We start from the raw sequence: 18121 nt of genomic DNA on the forward strand, positions 1-18121 counted from the left end.
ACTGAAAGTTCTGATACCAGAGTGGTATTAAGTAAATACACTTGAACAGTAATTTGGTAATCAATGTGGACTAGAACAGTAGTTCATAACCAATAACCTTTAGAGATGTTCTGGAAGATAATTTGCTCAGTTTTTCTTATGTTGAAATTCTCATGCTGTGGGATATGATCACATTGATTATGAATTTGTTTTGAACTTCATGAGGAATATGCCATGACTTTTGGTTTTAAATACAATATTTATATATTAAGTTTTGCTGACTTTTTATTTTTTCAACTTTTACATAATGATGTGAAAAGTAGTAGAGTTGAGTCTTCATCAACTGACTCCAGCTTATTTCTCTGTCTTTATCTCCCCCATTGCATACCATTTGCACCAGCTAAGATTTTTCTCTTTATCTCTTTGAATGTACTGTGCACATTCCTATCTCTGGCAACAGTGATTTCTCCCTCTACAAAACTTTGATAGCACTTAGTATGTGTGTGTATGTATATGCATTTCATGAAGCATTTATTGTATACTTCCTAGTAGAGTTTTTTTTTTTAAATGTATAAGGAACATTCTAAGAGTGGTCTCACCATGAAATGCTCTCAACTTAGTTCGGTGATACTACTAATGCTCAAGTATTATTGGGAATTTTTCTTTTTGAAATACTTTCAGCTTGAGTATACAAGAAAACAAATGTTCAATAGTCAGACTTTGATTTTGAGAAAATTATGTTACCTTATTATTTAGTAGGATAGGCAGTATAGCATAGTGTATATGATACTGGACTTTGAGTCAGAAGGCCTTGATTCACATTCTACTTCAGACTCTAGCTGTGAGACCCTGGGCAGATCACTTAATCTTTTTGTACCTCATTCTGCCAGTGAGGGGATTGGATTTGTTGGCTTCTAAAGTCCATTCCAGCTCAAAATCTGTCATCTTGAGATCCTATGACCTAACTTGATCATGATTTCTAATAATGTTAATGATAATTAGGTTATTTTTAAATTTTTTATTTATATTTTTTTGATATATTTTTTATGATTTTATTAGCGTAAGTCCACTTCCCACCATAGCAGTTTGGAATTCCTGTATGCTTTGATAGAAGGTTTTAATGAATTGTGGTTGAAAAAAAAAATCATCATCCGAAGTAGGTAGTCCTCATTTCTGCTTGTATCTGAAGTCTTTCCAGTTTGCTGGGACCTTTTTGAGCTTTGCATTCCTTTGGCATGACCATCTAGAAAACAAAATGTCACCTTGATGCTAAAGTAAGATATTGGAATAGGACATTAGTGGCTGGATGTAATAGTGGTTACATCACTGGAGTCAGTCAGAAGACCTGAGTTTGAATCCTGTGTCAAATATTTACTAGCTGTGTGACCCTGAGCAAGTCACATCACCTCTCAGTTTCCTCATCTATAAAATGGGGATAATGCTAGTATGGATTATTGTGAATATTAAATAAGATAGCATATGCAAAGCACTTTGTAAATCTTTAAAAATACTACATAAATTCAGTTATTACTAATTTTGACTATAAAAATTAAGTTTACTCTGGAAGGAAGAGTTTGTTACTATTGAGGTTATTCAAAAGATTTCTTCAATCTCTGAAGGCAAAAGAAGAGCTGCAGAAAAATTTCTTATGGGTAACAGCATTATTAGAACCAAGCATACAACTTTTGAAGGTGTCTTTTCACAGTAGTCGTTTAGATAAGTTTATATTTGTACATACATTCATATTACCTTATATGCTGTCACCCAACTAGATGTAATTTTTCTGGAGGCAGCAGCAGATACGAGTATTGGACTTATAGTTATGGGGTCCTGAGTTCAGATTAAGCCTTAGACACTTACTAGCTGTGTGACCCTGGGCAAATCACCTATCTCCATGCTTCAGTTTTCTCATCTGTAAAATGTAGATAACAAGAGCACCTACTTTTCAGGTTGTTGGATAAAATGAGATAATATTTGTAGAGTGCTTTGCAAGCCTTAAAGTGCTATCTATATAAATGCAAATTGCTGTTATTTTTGTAGTAGGATACATCTCTATTACTAGCACAATGCTTTTCACATAGTGTTGAAATATTTGTTAATAATATAAAAAACTTGCTGGAATGGAAAATATATACATAGCTTGTATGTAGGGTAATTCACATGAGTTGGAATAACTTGAAGAAAAAAGTTTAGGGATGAGAACTCTTTACAAAACATATGCTCAAATCCGTCACAAATTTGTTCCATGTTTGATGTGTGTGGGTCAAGAAGCAGTCAGACATTCTGGATAGAGGGCTGTAGACAGGAAAACTTGAGGTCAAGTCCTGTTTCTGAAACAAAATGACTGTATGATCATAGGCTGGTTACTTAACATCTGTGCGCCCAGGTCCTCCTAAGACACTTGGATGTTACATATGAACTACAAATTTGCAAGGTGGGACGGGGTTTCTATCTGAGGTCCCCTCATTGATGAAATCACAGTTATGTTCTCCTCCCCCTCCCTACCCCGTAAAAAGTGTTTGACACATTGTACTTTCTGGATACATTGTACCAGAAAGTTTTACATGACTTTCTGTTACCTATTTCCATCTTAAAGTAAGAATTATCAATTCCCAAGTGGACCCTGTCTTTGCTATTAGCACCTGCCCTTCCCCAGACTAATTTCTCTAATAAGGATGATGAGTAAGGGAAGTGAGAACACGTCATACATTTGTAGATTCTGGAACTTTATTTCCTGTCTTTCATCTTGTTATTTCTGTTGTCTAATCTAAAGTGACCATTCTTTTCTAGTAAAAGCTGCTATGTAACTTGTATTTTAAGATGAAAAAAAAATTACAGCCTTTAAGTTTTTGTAGGTTGTTCTTCTCTGTAAACTTCAAATTCTGTGAAATACTTAAAATGGAACACACATTGTATTAGATTGAAGTATTTAGATGGTGGAGTAGTTTGAGGTTAAGGAGGTAGAAGTATAAAGAATTATAAAGGGGCCTTTCCTAGTCTCCTTCTCTCTGAGATTACTTTTATCTACACTGGATATATCCTTTTTGTACATAGTTGTCTCTCCCATTATCATGTGACCTTCTTGAGGACAGAAACCTTTTTTTAAAAATTAAGTTAAAAATTTTTTTTGAATCAGCAAAAACCCACCACCTCTCTCCCTCCTGCTATTGAGAAGAAAACGAAAATCCATTACAAACATGTATAGTGATGCAAAACAAATTACCATAATGATCCTGTCAGTCAGTCAACAAACATTTGTTAAGTGCCTCCTGTGCGCCAGGCACTGTGCTAATTGCTGGGGATACAAAGAAAGGCAAAAGACAGTCCCTGTTCTCAGGGACCTTCTAGTCTAATGGAGAAAGACAATACATAAAAAGAAACTGAAAAAAGGGAAGGAGGTTGGGGGTGGGGTGGGGAATGATGAAGTCCTTGCATTCAGGTAGGAAATGATGAAATGTCTGCCCTGGGTTCTGTTTTAAAAATAGAGAATCTATGAGGGGATCTCAGGGGCAATGGTTAATCAGATTGATTGGATCTTGTGAAGTTTCTGGAAACCATGGTTAGTCAATAAGCATTTATTAAGTGCCTACTATATTTCAGGTTCTATGCTAAGTGCTGGAGATACAAAAAGAGGCACAGTGAAATCCAGATGAGCAGAAAAGTGATATTTTATCTCTCTCATTTTGCAGTCTGAGTCTTTTACCTCTCTAGCAGATGGGTAGCATGTTTCATCATGAGTCCTCTGGAATCTTGGATGGTCAGAGTTTCTAAGTGTTTGTTTTTGTTTTTACGTTATTGTCTTCAGTGTATAAATTATTCTGTTGGTGCTGCTTATTTTACTTACTCCTTATCATTTCTTGCAAGTCGTCTCAGGTTTTACCAAAACGATACCCTTCAATATTTCTTATAGAAAATATTTCATATTATTGATATACCATAGCTTGTTTAGCCATTCTTTCAGTTGATGAATACTCCCTCAGCTTCCCTTAAAAAGAGATATAAATATTTTTGTGTATCCTTAAAGTTTGTTTTGCTTAGTTTTAATCTCTCCCTTCAACTTCATTTCCTTTAATTGCTCCTTTTTCCTTCTCCCCATTGTTCTCCTATTTCTCTGTTGAGTGAAATGTATTTTTGCACCCAAACTTGTGTGTATTCACCCCTCCTTTTAGTACTGGTTGGTGAGAGTGAGGCTCATGTCAGCCCCTCCCCCGTTCTCCTTCTTCCTTGTTTGAACAGACGTGTACTTATGACTGTAGCTTTGACTTCTTCATCTGAAAACTGCCATTCATGTCCTTTAAGCATTTATCAATTGGGGAATGACTTGAATTCTTATAAATTTGACTTAGTTCTCTATGTATTTGAGAAATGAGGCCTTTATCAGAGACACTTGACTGTAAGTTCTCTGCTTTCCCTTTAATCTTGACTGCATTGATTTTGTTTATTTAGAAGCTTTTTAATTTAGTATAAACAAAATTATCCATTTTATATCATGTAATGCTCTCTGTCTCTTGTTTGGTCATTATCCATAGATCTGACAGGTAAACTATCTCATGTTCCTCTAATTTGCCCATGATATCACCCTTTATATCTAAATCTTGTACACATTTTGACCTTGTCTTGGTTTATGGTGGGAAATGTTGAACTATTCCTAATTTCTGCAGTGCTGTTTTCCAGTTTTTCCAGCAGTTTTTGTTAAATAGCAAGTTCTTGTTCCAAAAGCTTGTATCTTTGGGTTTATCAAACACTAGATTTCTGTGGTCATCTACCATTGTATATTGTATACCCAATCTATTCTGATCCACTACTCTGTTTCTTAGTGAGGACCTGATTGTTTTCATGATTACCACCTTATTATACAGTTTGAGACTGGTGTGACTAGGCTACCTTCTTTCACATTTACTTTTCATTAATTCCCTTGGTATTCTTGACCTTTTTTTTCCAGATGAATTTTATTACAATTTTTTCTAGCTCAATGAAATAATTTTTAGTAGTTTGATTGGTATGGCACTGAATAAGTTGCTTTCTAGTATTTTTAATAGGAATGGGTATTGTATTTTGTCAAAAGTTTTTCCTGCATCTATTGAGATAATCATATGGTTTTGGTTGGTTTTGTTATTGATGTAGTTAATTATGCTGATAATTTTCCTAATATTGAGCCAGCCCTGCATTTCTGGTATAAATCCCACCTGGTCATAGTGTATGAACTTTGTGACACGTTGTTGCAGTCTCCTTCCTAGTATTTTATATAAAATTTTTGCATCAATATTCATTAAAGAAATTGGTCTATAGTTTTCTTTCTCTGTTTTCACTCTTCCTGATTTAGATATCAGCACCATGTTTGTGCTGTAAAAGGAATTTGGTAGGTCTCCTTCTTGGCCTATTTTTCCAAATAGTCATAACAACAGTGCTGCTAGCAGCTGCTGTGGAGGTATAAGGCCAATAACACCAGCACATAGGAGGGCTGCTAGCATAGGGTCTTTGATCTGCTTTTATAAGGAAAGCAACTTTAAGTGGTTTACAGTCTCACTTTAATTAAACATACATGTGTCATTCACTTAGTTCAGGGGAAAAAGTCAGCACCTTGAACTTCAGAGAAAACACAAACAAAAATTGCAAGCAGAAATTATGTAAACAGAGCAAATAATACAAATAACCAGACAGTCCATAGCAATACATACATAGTTACCAGAGAGAGAGAGAGAGAGAGAGAGAGAGAGAGAGAGAGAGAGAGAAAAGCACCAATATCTGGGATTTCAAAGTGGGGGTGGGGGTGGGAATGAGTGGGGGGGTGCTCCTTAAGGGTTACCCAGAGTCTCATCTGGCCAAATCACAAGAACACTCTTCCAGTGAGTGAGCCCCTAAAGCAAAATGCTAAACTCAGAGCATATATACTCGTCTTCAGGGTCAGAGAGGAGTCACAACCATGTGGCTTAGGCTTTCTTGTGACTTAAGCAGGTCATCAGACTCTTGATTGAAACAAAGGCAAGACTCAGTCAAAGGCACTTGATTGCCTTAGTGCTGAGAAGCATTCCAACAGAAAAAAAAAACAGTGGAAAAGTCCCACTTTGCCATTATAATGGTTTATATATAGTATTTGAATTAATGTCTTTAAATGTTTGGTAGAATTCACTTGTGAATCCATCTAGTCCTGTGGATTTTTTTTTTCCTTAGGGAGATTATTGATAGCTTGTTCATTTTCTTTTTCTAAAATTTAAGTATTCTATTTATTCTGATGTTAACTTGGACAATTTGTGTTTTTGTAAATATTCATCCATTTTGCTTAGTTTGTCAGATTTATTGGCATATAATTGGGGAAAATAACTCCTAATAATTGCTTTAATTTTCTCTTCATTTGTGGTGAATTCGCCCTTTTCATTTTTGATAGTGCTAATTTGGTTTTCTTCTTTCTTTAAATCATGTTAACCAATGGTTTATCTATTTTTATTGTATTTTCTTAAAACCAGCTTTTAGCTTTATTAGTTCAATGTTTTTCTTTCAGTTTTATTAATCTTTGATTTTCAGGATTTCTAATTTACTGTTTAATTGGGGATTTAAAATTTTTTCTTTTTCTAGTTTTTTTTATAGTTGTATTCATAGTTTATTGATTTGTTCTTTCTCTACTTTGTTGATATATGCATTTAGAGATATAAAATTTCCCCCAAGTACTGCTTTGGTTGCATCCTATAAATTTTGGTTCATTGTTTCATTGTCATTCTCTCTAATTAAATTATTGTTTCTGTGATTTGTTCTTTCACCCATTCATTCTTTATAATTGGCTTATTTTGTTTCCAGTTAATTTTTAATCTGTCCATAGCTTTTTGTTGAATGTAATTTTTATTGCATTATGATCTGAAAAGGATGCATTTAATATTTCTACTTTTCTATGTTTGCTTATGAGTTGTTTTTTTTTTTTTTGAGGCAACTGGGGTTAAGTGACTTGCTCAGGGTCACACAGCTAGTAAGTGTCAAGTGTCTGAAGCCAGATTTGGACTCTGATCATTCTGACTCTAAGACCAGTCCTCTGTCCACTGCTCTACCTAGCAGCCCCTTTTGACTTTTTTACACCCTAATATGTGGTCACTTTTTGTGTAGGTGTCATGTACTGCTTAGTAAGAGGTATATTCGTTTCTATTCCCAATTTAGTTTTCTTTGGACATCTATCATAGCTGACTTTTCTAAAATTCTGTTCACCTCCTTAACTTCTTTCTTGTTTCCTTTTTTGGTAGATTTGTCTAGTTCTGAGAGGGAAAAGTTGAGGTCTGCCACTAGTATAGTTTTACTGTCTTATTTCCTCCTGTAACTTATTTAATTTTTCTTTTCAAAATTTGAATGCTATACCATTTGATGCATATCTGTTTAGTATTGCTATTATTTCATTGTCTGTGGTGCCTTTAAGCAAAATGCAGTTTCCTCCCTTATCTATTTAATTAAATCTATTTTTGCTTTTGCTTCGTTGGACATCATGATTGCTACCCCCGTTATTCTTTTTTTTCACTTTAGCTGAAGCATATTAGTTTCTGCTCCAGCCGCTTACCTTTGCTGTTCTTCAGATGTGTTTCTTGTAAACAACATACTGTAGGATTCTCGTTTTTAAGAGGCTTTCCTGGTTTTTTTGAGGCATTATTTTAGAGTTGTTTGAAATAGAATTTGGGAGAGCTTAGGCAAGTTCCTGCTTTACTCCACTATCTTGACTTCCCGAAGTTGTAATCCTATTTTCTACAGTTAAAAATATTATTTTGAAAACATGCCTATAAGGCTTCACCAGATTTCTCAATGTATCGCAAAAAAGTTAAAAATCCATGCTTTATAAGCTCATCAGGGATGGTATTGTTAAGAGTCCAGATGTGATAAAAACGAGTTTGTTATAAATATCTTTAGAAATCTTCTCCCCTCCCCCCCTCAGTTTATTGTCTTTATAGTTTTATTCTTTTGGGCTAACATTGTTTATTTTGTGAAGCTTTCTTTAAATTATTTTTTTCTCTCCATCATTCACAATCTCTTACCCTCATTCTCTGTAAGATTTTAGAAATGAAGTTATATTGTAAACCAGTATTTCTTTTGGCTGTTATTTCTTTCTGTTTTGTGACTCAGGTGGTTTTAGGTTCTTTTGTTCTTGTGGCAGTTTATTTACATTGATTAAATTTATGAAGGAAATTATTGTGCTTTCCCTTTATTCCATCCATGTCTCATTTTCCTAATCATCCATAACTCATTTAAATAGGTCAATATTGAGTTGTTTCACTTGTGATATCTTTCTCATTTTTATTCTAACTTTGTTCTAATTTTGAGGGTTCCTTTAACAATTTGGTTGTCTTACTGGGAGTGTGGGCGTGCACATGCACGCGCGCACACACACATATACACACTCACACAGAGTTAATTCTAAGGAAAATCTGTGAGTTTTTCCTTTTAGCTGTACTTAGTTTGAGATGATTCACTTCCTTCACTATCTACTCATTGGTGATTGGAAAAGGAACTCATTTAGAAGATCAATGACTAACTTAAAATTGTAGTCCTTAACTCTCTGTCCCCTTTTTCATTGCTATTCTATGTTCACCGAAGGAGGGGCCTATATAGAACAGAGGGCTATTTTTTCAACAAGGTTGCTGCTGTCAAAGAATACATCACTAGATGGCCAATTTTCTGATGATAAGCCTTTCCCTACTTAACTAGACTGTCTGTTCATAGAAAGCAGATTCAGACTGTTGCTGATACCATGTTCAAAGACTTTCTAGCATTGTAGAATTTGTCAGAGCTTGTTCTCAGCTTATGTAATCGTTGAGAACCTAGGTTCACTTCCAGGTATGATGAAGCATCTAATTAGGACTTTGTAGAAGACTACATGGGTATTTAAAGAGATAGGCCTTTGTTTCAGGGGGATGTGGAGAAAAAGAGATCATTGAGAGAAAATAAAGAAAAGGGCCCAGGGTGGAACTCTAGGTGATACTCAAACTAAGGCATCAGTAGATGGATGATTAATCAGCTGAAGTTTAGTTTGATATTTAGAAGAAGAGAGGGATGGTGGGGGGAGAGCACGGAGAGGAAGGAACAGGAGGGAGAGAGTAGAGGAGGGAAGGGGAAGACATAAGGCAAAGGAAAACATTTTAAAGATAAATCAGTGGTCAGCACTGTCAGAAGCAGCACACATCAGGATGGAAGGGAAGTAAGAAAAAGATAATTGGATTTAAAAGTCAAGATTGTTGATTACTTTGAAGAGAAAGTTTCAGTGGAGTGGTTGGACTTTTGAAGCAAAGTTGTAAGGGACCGAAAAGTTTGTAGGTGGAATGTGGAAGCATCTAGAATAGAAGTTCTTCTTATCAACTTGGCCATGAAAGGAGAGGAGAGATGTAGGTTTTAAAGGATATCATCATCTGTGGCAATGACTACTATATCTACATATATGCCAGTTCTCATCTCTTTCTTGTTAGCCATTTTCACTTCCTGGCCGCCATTTCCAAATTATGGTGCCTGTGTTTAAGTCATTAGCCTCATCCCCCCCTAGGGACCCTAAAGAGTTTTTGCTTATGTGGGTTTTAGCTATTGATATTTACTGTATTAGAAATAAAAATGTATTTGCCTTTATCAGAGCTTATCTAGATTATTGTAATAACATCTTAATTGGCCTTCCGGTTTTGAGTCTCATACTTCCCTAATCCATTTTACATATAGATGCCACATTGATATTTATAACCATATCATTTCCCTGCTCAGAAAACTTCTGTGGCCTCTATGATGACATAACAAACTCTTGCTCTTTAAAGCCCTTTACAACCTAGCTCCACCTTATTTTCCCATACATATATACACATGTATATATACTAACATTATACTTTCCCCCTACGTTCTAACCAGCCTTACCTTTTTGTTCTATGTACATGATCTTCTATCTTTTATCTTCATGCTTCTGAATAATCCTTATTTTTGGAACCTTCTCTTTCCTCCCTTCTGCTCCTTGGGATCCCTGTTTCCCTTCAGAGCCAAGTTTAGATGCTCTCTTGTGAGATGCCTTTCCTGGTCCATTGCCCCCACTTCTTGGTCCTCTCTGATCTCTCTCCGGACCTGTATGCCAGGCACTAGAGGCAGAAAGACAAAAACCAAAAAAAAATCCTGGCTTTAAAGGATCATTCTTTCTATTGGGGAAAAGGATGTATAAGTAAATATAAAGTATATATAGATCATATAAGTATATGTAATGTAAATATAAAGAAGTTGAGTAGTGGGGCACTAGTAGCTAGGAGGATTAGAAAAGACCTCATGTGATAGATGGCACATGAGTTTTCTCGGAAGCTAGACCAGCTTCTAAGAGATGGAAGTTAGGAAGAGAGAGTTCATTAGATAATTTGTGCAAAGGTTTGCAGATTAGATATGGAATAATGTGTAGGGCATTTTGGCTAAAGTGTAGCATGCATGAAACAGCTTAATGTGTAAAGCCTGGTAAGGTAAGCCAGAGCCCAGATTGTGAAGGGCTGTAAGCAGTAGCATTCTAGTAAATATTTAACAACTAGTTGGTTCTCCAAGGCAAAAAATAGTAGCAAGTGGGACAGATTTTAAAGTTTAATCTGTATTATTAACATTTTCTCTATCACCTTATTAAGTGTAAGCAATAAAAAAAATAAATCAAGCCGTGATTTATATTATTGAGCATTTCTAAAGTGTAAATACACACACTGAAAATTTAACAGAGAGAGGTGGTTTGAGCTGACTTCAGTACCCCTGGCTGAATATGCCGCACAGTAGAGTTTGTATTAATCTTAGAGGGAAGAGGGAATTGTTGGAGCATTTGAGCAGGGGAATGATGGGGTTAGATTTATACTTCAGGAATATAAATTTGACATCTGTGTGGAAGATGGATTGGGTAGGGAGATCCATTAGGAGGCTAAATTGAAATAGGCTAAGTGAGAGTTGATGAGGATCTGAAAAATGATGACTTTGTGAGCGGACAGAAGGGAATACGTGTGAAATATATTAAGAAGGTAGAATATAAAGCTTAGCAAGTGATGAGATGTGAGGGGAAAAGGCAGAGTGAGGAGTCTAAGGTTGTGAATATGGGTAATTGGAAAGGATGAAGGTGTAGAAATAGGAAATTAGGAAGACCAGTGAGCTGGGGGTGAAAGATAATGTCGCATTTGAGATGCCTGTGGGACATCTAGTGGGAAATGTACATCCAGTAGACAATTGGTGATAATGGATTGGAGATATACATATAGATTTATATAGAATTGTAGGCAGGTCAGCTCACCCCTGAACTCAGCTTCTTTATCGGTAACATGGAAATAAAACACATTTGCTACGGAAACCTTGCAAACAATTAGGTGTAAGAGTGATGTGAGCTGTTGATATTCATGCAGTGATGATCAAAATGGGTGGTCTGTTCAGACTTTGATGGGCAGTGAGGAAGGGGCAGGGAGGTTTGTACAGAATTCCACAATCATGTATTTCTCTATTACTTGAATTTTAGCACACTAACTTTAGCTTATAAATATAGTGATTTTGTTTTCCCCAGTTACATTGTAAAAACAATTCTTAACATTCATTTTAAAAACTTTGAGTTCTAAATTCTCTCCCCCCCGAAAAAAATTCTCTCCTCTCTCACTCCCCCCCCCATTGAAAAGGCAAGCAATTCGATATAGGTCATACATGTATAGTCATGTAAAACATCCGTAATAGCCAAAAAACATAGACAAAAAAAAACCTCAAGAAAAATAATGTAAAAGAAAAAAGTATGCTTCAGTCTGTATTCAGACACCATCAGTTCTTTCTCTGGGGATGGATAGCAGTTTTCATAATAAGTCCTTCAGAGTTGTCTTGGACCATTGTATTTGCTGAGAATAGCTAAGTCATTCATGGCTGATCATCTTACAATATTGCTGTTACTTTGTACACAGTACATTTCACTTTTCATTAGTCCATGCAAGTCTTTCCAGGTTTTTCTGAGAGCATCTTGCTCATCATTACAATAATATTCCATCATAATCACATACCACAACTTGTTCAGCCTAAATATAGTGATTTTTGAAACTTGCAAAGTGCTTCGCACCTTTTATAGTTACTTATATAGCACTATTACAGTTTACTGAGAGCTTTCCTTAACAACCACTGTGCAAGAGAGGTGAATCAAGTAGTATTATAAATTTAAAGGAGCAAATTCAGATTCAGAGAGCTGATGTGATTTGTCCAATGTCACAGAGAAGCAGGAAGTGGTAGAGCCAAGATTTAAACCTGACTTTTAACCAGACCAAATCATATTTGCTTCAACATGGCCACGTATAGTAAAATGATTATCTTCGTCTGTCTGTCTGTCTATCTATCTACCTACCTATCTATCCATCTACACATATATATCTCATACGTGTTAGTCTTTGCCTCTGTCCTTGAAAATTAGTTGTACCATTCTTCAAACGCAAATTAATGGATTCTTAAATTTTTGGTACTGGAAGACCTTGGGGTAAAGATAAGAGTTCTGTTGTAGATGTGTTGAGTTTGAGAGGTATCTGATCCTTTTCGAAATTCTAATAGGCAACTGGTGATGTAGAATTGAAGCTCTGAGGGAAAAAGCTAGGACTGGATAGATCGGAAAGTCATCAGTATAGGTATGATAAACCTTTGGGAACTGGTGAAGGCAATAAGAAAAAGAATGTAGAGGGGAAAAGGGGAGCTAAGATTTGGGGAACACCCATATCTCTAGGAGAGAGCCTTGAGGAATGCCCCTAGTTAGGGGGCATAATGCTGGATGAACCAGCAAAAGACCCTCTTCTTGCTTATATTTGTGTCCTCAGTCCTTAATTAAGTATAATGCCACGTATACCACTAGTAAGTGTTTGAGAAATTAAAGGGATAAGTAAGGTAGAGATCAAGTCAGAAAAGTCTAGGGTGAGTACAGTGCTTTCAGCCCTCCAGTGTGTACCAAGAAGGCTCCAAGGGTACCTGAAAAAATGTAGTGCTGTGTACCAGGGAACATGAAGACCTAAAAGTGCAGACAAGGAAACCCCAGAGCAGTCAGATATCTGTGGTCAGAACTCTGAGCTTGTATATGGGAATGAGAATTGCTAAGACTCAGATGAGAAGGATCAGCCTCTGATAATCTTGCAGGGGTGGGGAACCTGTGGCCCTGAGGCTACATGTGGCCCTCTAGGTCCTCAAGTGTGGCCCTTTGACTGAATCTAAACCTCACAGAACAAATCCTCTTAATAAAAGGGTTTGTTCTGTGAAGTTTGGATTCAGTCAGAGGGCCCTGCTTCAGGATGTAGAGGGCTACTTTCTTGTGACCTCAAGGCTGCAGGTTCCCCACCCCTACTAGGGGCTCAGAATGTTTGCATCATACTGACAGGAGTACTGTGAGAGCCAAGAAGAATGTAAAAACTCTGTGCCCAAGAGCTATAGATGAGCCTGGAATCTGACAGCACTGAGCACTGATGACAGCCATGAAAATGAAATCAGTGTCAGGACCCCAGGTGATACAGACCAAATAGGGCTCCAGTATCCCTGACACAACATCCCATTTCAGGAACTAAGGCTGTAAATATGAGTAATAGACGAAGATACCAACAATAATGAAATTTTCTCAATCCCAGTATGTCAAAGACACAAACCCGCAGCCCCACCGCCCCCCCACCCCAAAAAAAGAATAAGTTCATAAGAAGGGAACCTCTGTTAAAAGAAAAACTTGGCCAGAAGGAATATGAGTTCCTGGAAGAAATAGCACAAGAGATAAAAAAGGAGATCATAAATGAAATGGGTGCTCTAGAGGAAAAAATGAGGAAGAGAATAAATGATTTCATACAGGACTCGTTAAACCTTACCCAAGTAATAAAATGCCCAGAAAATCAGAATGGATGAAATCGAAAACAATGACTTAAAGAAATAAGAAATATGAGGAAAAAAATCAGAAGTCTTAAAAAAATAGAAGGAAATATAAGGCATTTCCTACTTAAAAAACAAAAGAAACAACCTGACTTTGAAGTCAGGTCAAAAAGTGGTCATTTAATGATTATTAGACTACTTGAAAAGCATGACCAGAAAAGGCACCTGAGTACCATATTTCAAGAAATCATATATAAAAATTGCCTAGTTGTTTTAGAACTAGAAGGCAGTGTGGAAAGACTGGTAAAATGAAAACTTCAGTGATGTTATAAATTTGTGACCTTTAGGTCACATAAAAAATACTGTGAGTAGCCAGAAAGAGTTCAGATACTAGATTCAAGTACTAAAGAACCATGCTGTATCCTATAAGGCCTGGCAACTCTTAGTATTAAAGGAGTGGAGATTTTGGAATATGTTGTCCCCCAAAGCAAAATATAATGATTTTCATGTAACAGCATCTTACCTGCAAGACTGACTGTAATCCTACAGGGAGACTTTTAATTGAAATAGATCATTTCTAAGCATCCCTGATTGGAAAAGATGTACATTGAATGGAAACTTTGAAATGCAAAAATGAGAGAGAGTGGTGGTATTCCACTTACGTTCAACACAAGGAGAAGTTCCAAATGTTCTTTCAGAATCCTAATATCTTGAAGTGTCGTAAAGTTAGTTAATTAAGATGATACAGGACTTTGGGTTGGTCATGTTCACTCTATAAGGCTTAAGAGAAGAAAGAAATGAGAAGGAAAAAAAGAATAAACTAGGGGAGAATGGAGCACTAGAACATAAAGTGAATAGGAAGACATAGATGAAAGGAGAGCATCATTAGCTTCACTTTTATTGCAGCTGGAAGAAGGAGCTTTGAAAACACATAAATTTTCACTAACAAGGAATTTAGTGTACAAATACATTAAATTCAACATGGAATAGGAGTAAGGAGGGGGTAGGGAAGAGGTACTTATGAGAGAAGTAGAATCAGAGAGGGATTTGATAATCTGAATTTGGAGGGTAGATCATGAAGTAGGTTAAAAGAAAAGAATAAAAAAGTTAACAATCCGTGATTGGAATATGGGAGAAGAGGAGAGAAGAAAGGGGGTGGAATGAAAGTTAAGTTATTGGTCATCATGATAATAATGATAACAACAATAATACTACTTATCATGCATATGACACTTTAAGGTTTGCAAATTGGTTTACAAATATTTCATTTTGATCCTCATGGGAAGGATCTACTCTGGGAAGTAGATATCATTGTTATTCTCATTTTACACATCAGGAAACTGAGGAAAACAGGTTAAGTGATTTGCCCAGGGTACTACTGTCCAGTGTCCAGAGGTAGATTTGAACTCAGATGTTCCTAACTTCAGGGCCAGTGCTCTATTCACTAGTGCTGAACACATTTCTATTTCACTGTCTTCTTTGTAACAGGACACAGGAGCAAAGGGGGCAAAAAAAATTAGTATATGTTGAAGGAAAACAGAAACCCTTTATTGACTGACCCCTGTGTGCTTTGAGGAAGAAGCCAGAGATGATCTTGAGTTCTATTAGAAGAACTCTGCCTCCTTGGATTTCTGGAGCCATTAATCTGGGGTGCATGAGACCCCTTATTTTCTATCAATTACTCCTCAGTAAACAACTCTGATCTTACTTCTTCTAAGAAAAGTTAAGTAAAACAGTCAGAAATATCAATTTCAAATGACAGCACATGTACTTTATACTCTAATGCTTGACCATTTCTTTTTTTTTTTTGTTTTTTTTGGAGGGTGGAAAGCAGGGCAGTTGGGGTTAAGTGACTTGCCCAAGGTCACACAGCTGGTAAGTGTGTCAAGTGTCTGAGGCTGGATTTGAACTCAGGTCCTCCTGACCCCAGGGCCTGTGTTCTACTCACTTCACCACCTAGCTGCCCCCATGCTTGACCATTTCTTAACACATGTGCTTTAACTTCAGTCATGGAATAAGTAGTGGCATATATATATATATATATACTCCCTTTTATTGACTTTTACTGTTGTTTGTATTCATTTTGTATATTGGCTCCTTTATTCAATAAATTCCAGTGAGTTTATTGGTCCATCTGTTTGGCGTTTGAAATTCTTTGTAACCTGCCCCCTCCCCCACTTCTTTTCTGTGTTTTCATTTTATTTCCGCCTACCTTCTTACCCCAACCTCCCCATGTAATCTGCATTCTGATGACACTGGCTTCCTTGCTGTTCCTCTTATAAGAAACTCCTGTCTCCCAACTCCTGAGCATTTTAAGTTACTCTTCCTTATGTCTGGAATTTTCTCTCTCCTTTGTTTTCTGGCTTCCTTGACTTACTTCAAGTCTCATCTTCTATGAGGAGCCTGTCCTGATTTCTCTCAGTGATAGTGCCTTCCTTCTGTTGTTTATCATCAGTTTATCCTGTATATAATTTTTTTGTACATAGTTGTTTGCATGTTGTTTTCCCTATTAGACTGTGAACTTGATAGCAGGGACTGTTTTTCCCCTTCTCTTTCTTTGAAACCCCAGTGTTTGACATATTTCCTGGATCATAGTAGGAATGTAAGTTTATTAGAGTGACTTAATTTTGGCTCTTTCTTCACTATACATTAGTTTGCATACCTCTTCCCATGTTTCTCTGGATTCCTCATATTTGTTTCTGTGTACAAGGATGTTTTATTGCCTTTCTAATTGATGGTCTCTTTTTGTTCAGCTTTTTATTACAAATAGTGCCACTATGAATGTTTCTGTACTTATAGGGAAGCTTTAAACAAACTTATGCAGTGAAGAAAGCAGAGCCAAGGAAACATGTAACAAGAGTGTTACTTGCAGCTACTGTGGACTTGTAAGGCCAGTGACACTGGCACAGCAGATAGGAGGGCTGTTAACACAGGTTCTTTGATCTGCTTTTCTAAAGGAAAGCAACTTTAAGGGGTTACTTTATCTTACTTTAATTAAACATGCATATATCATTCACTTAGTTCAGGGGAAAAAGTCAGCACCCTGAACTTGAGAGTAAATACAAACAGAAATTACAAACAGAGAAAATAACACAATTCAACAGACGGGCTTGTAACTGTCTGCCCATAGCAATACATATATAGTTAACGAGAGAGAGAGAGAGAGAGAGAGAGAAAGAGAGAGAGAGAAAAGCACCAACATCTGGGTTTTCAAAGCTGGGAGGTTCCTTAACGGCTACCCAGAGTCTCATCTGGCCGAATCACAGGAACACTCTTCCAATGAGTGAACCTTAAAGCAAAATACTAATAATGTACAATAATGTAGAGAAAGACAACATTAAAAGACAGCATAAGGGAGGTTAAGCACAACCACCATTGTTGGTTTCACATTTTTCTGTTAAGAAATGTCATACTTTAAGAATGGAAAGTTATAAGCCTATCAACCCAGTTGTTGTTCCTCAGTGGTGTCTGGACTCTTCTTGACCTTGTGGATCATATTATGCCAGTACTGCCCATGTGGTTTTCTTGGCAAAGATACTAGAGTGGTTTGCCATTTCCTTCTCTGGTGGACTAAGTCAAACAGAACTTAAATGACTTGTCCAAGGTCACATGGCTAGTAAGTGTTTGAGGCTGAATTTGAACTCAGGTCTTTCTGCTTCTAGGTTCACTTGCTGTATCCGTTGAGCCACTTAGCTTCCCCTTCCATAATTTAAAATTGTTTTTTAGAATAGTTTAATTCATAGCTACACCAGATATTAACTTTTTTGCATATGGCTCTTTATCTTTACCATATTTTGCTAGTTTGATAGTCACAGTCAGTAAATATTTAAGAAGTACCTACTATGTGTAAAGCACTATGCTAATAAGTGTTGGAAGTGCAAACAAGAAAAAAGGAAGTGTTCACTTTTTTAAGAGTATAAAGGGGTCCTGAGATTAAAATGTTTGGGAGCCTCTGGTCTGAATGATCTTGTCAAATTTTTGGTAGACTTTCACTACGTCTTCATCTTCTGCACCAGATGTTGGCCTCTAAGGTGCAGTTAATTTTTTTTTTTCAGTTCGTGATCAATAATGCAAGGCATGGTGATGAAATAATTCTTGTTTCCTTTGGGCATTCTATATATTCCGTTTCATCAACCTCTTTATTAATTTCTGTAAGGGGAACTTGTGAGGCATCCTATTTAACCTCTTTATATTTAATGCTTTTTTTAAAAAAATTTTTTTGGAGGGGGGAAGGTAGAGCAATTAGGGTTAAGTGACTTGCCCAGGGTCACACAGCTAGTAAATGCTTTTTTTTTTTTTTAATGCAAGTATTGTAGGTGTCAGTATTCTTCAAGTAGTGTGT

The 18121-nt window shown here is 36.5% G+C and overlaps 1 protein-coding gene across 2 annotated transcripts in view; it reads left to right on the forward strand.

The window, feature by feature from the left end:
- The window catches only part of BIRC6 (baculoviral IAP repeat containing 6), a 295513-nt gene that overhangs the window by 16496 nt on the left and 260896 nt on the right, over positions 1–18121 (forward strand). The gene's annotated exons all lie outside the window — the stretch shown is intronic.

This window comes from Trichosurus vulpecula, chromosome 3, assembly GCF_011100635.1.
Source record: "Trichosurus vulpecula isolate mTriVul1 chromosome 3, mTriVul1.pri, whole genome shotgun sequence".
NCBI classification, from domain to species: domain Eukaryota; kingdom Metazoa; phylum Chordata; class Mammalia; order Diprotodontia; family Phalangeridae; genus Trichosurus; species Trichosurus vulpecula.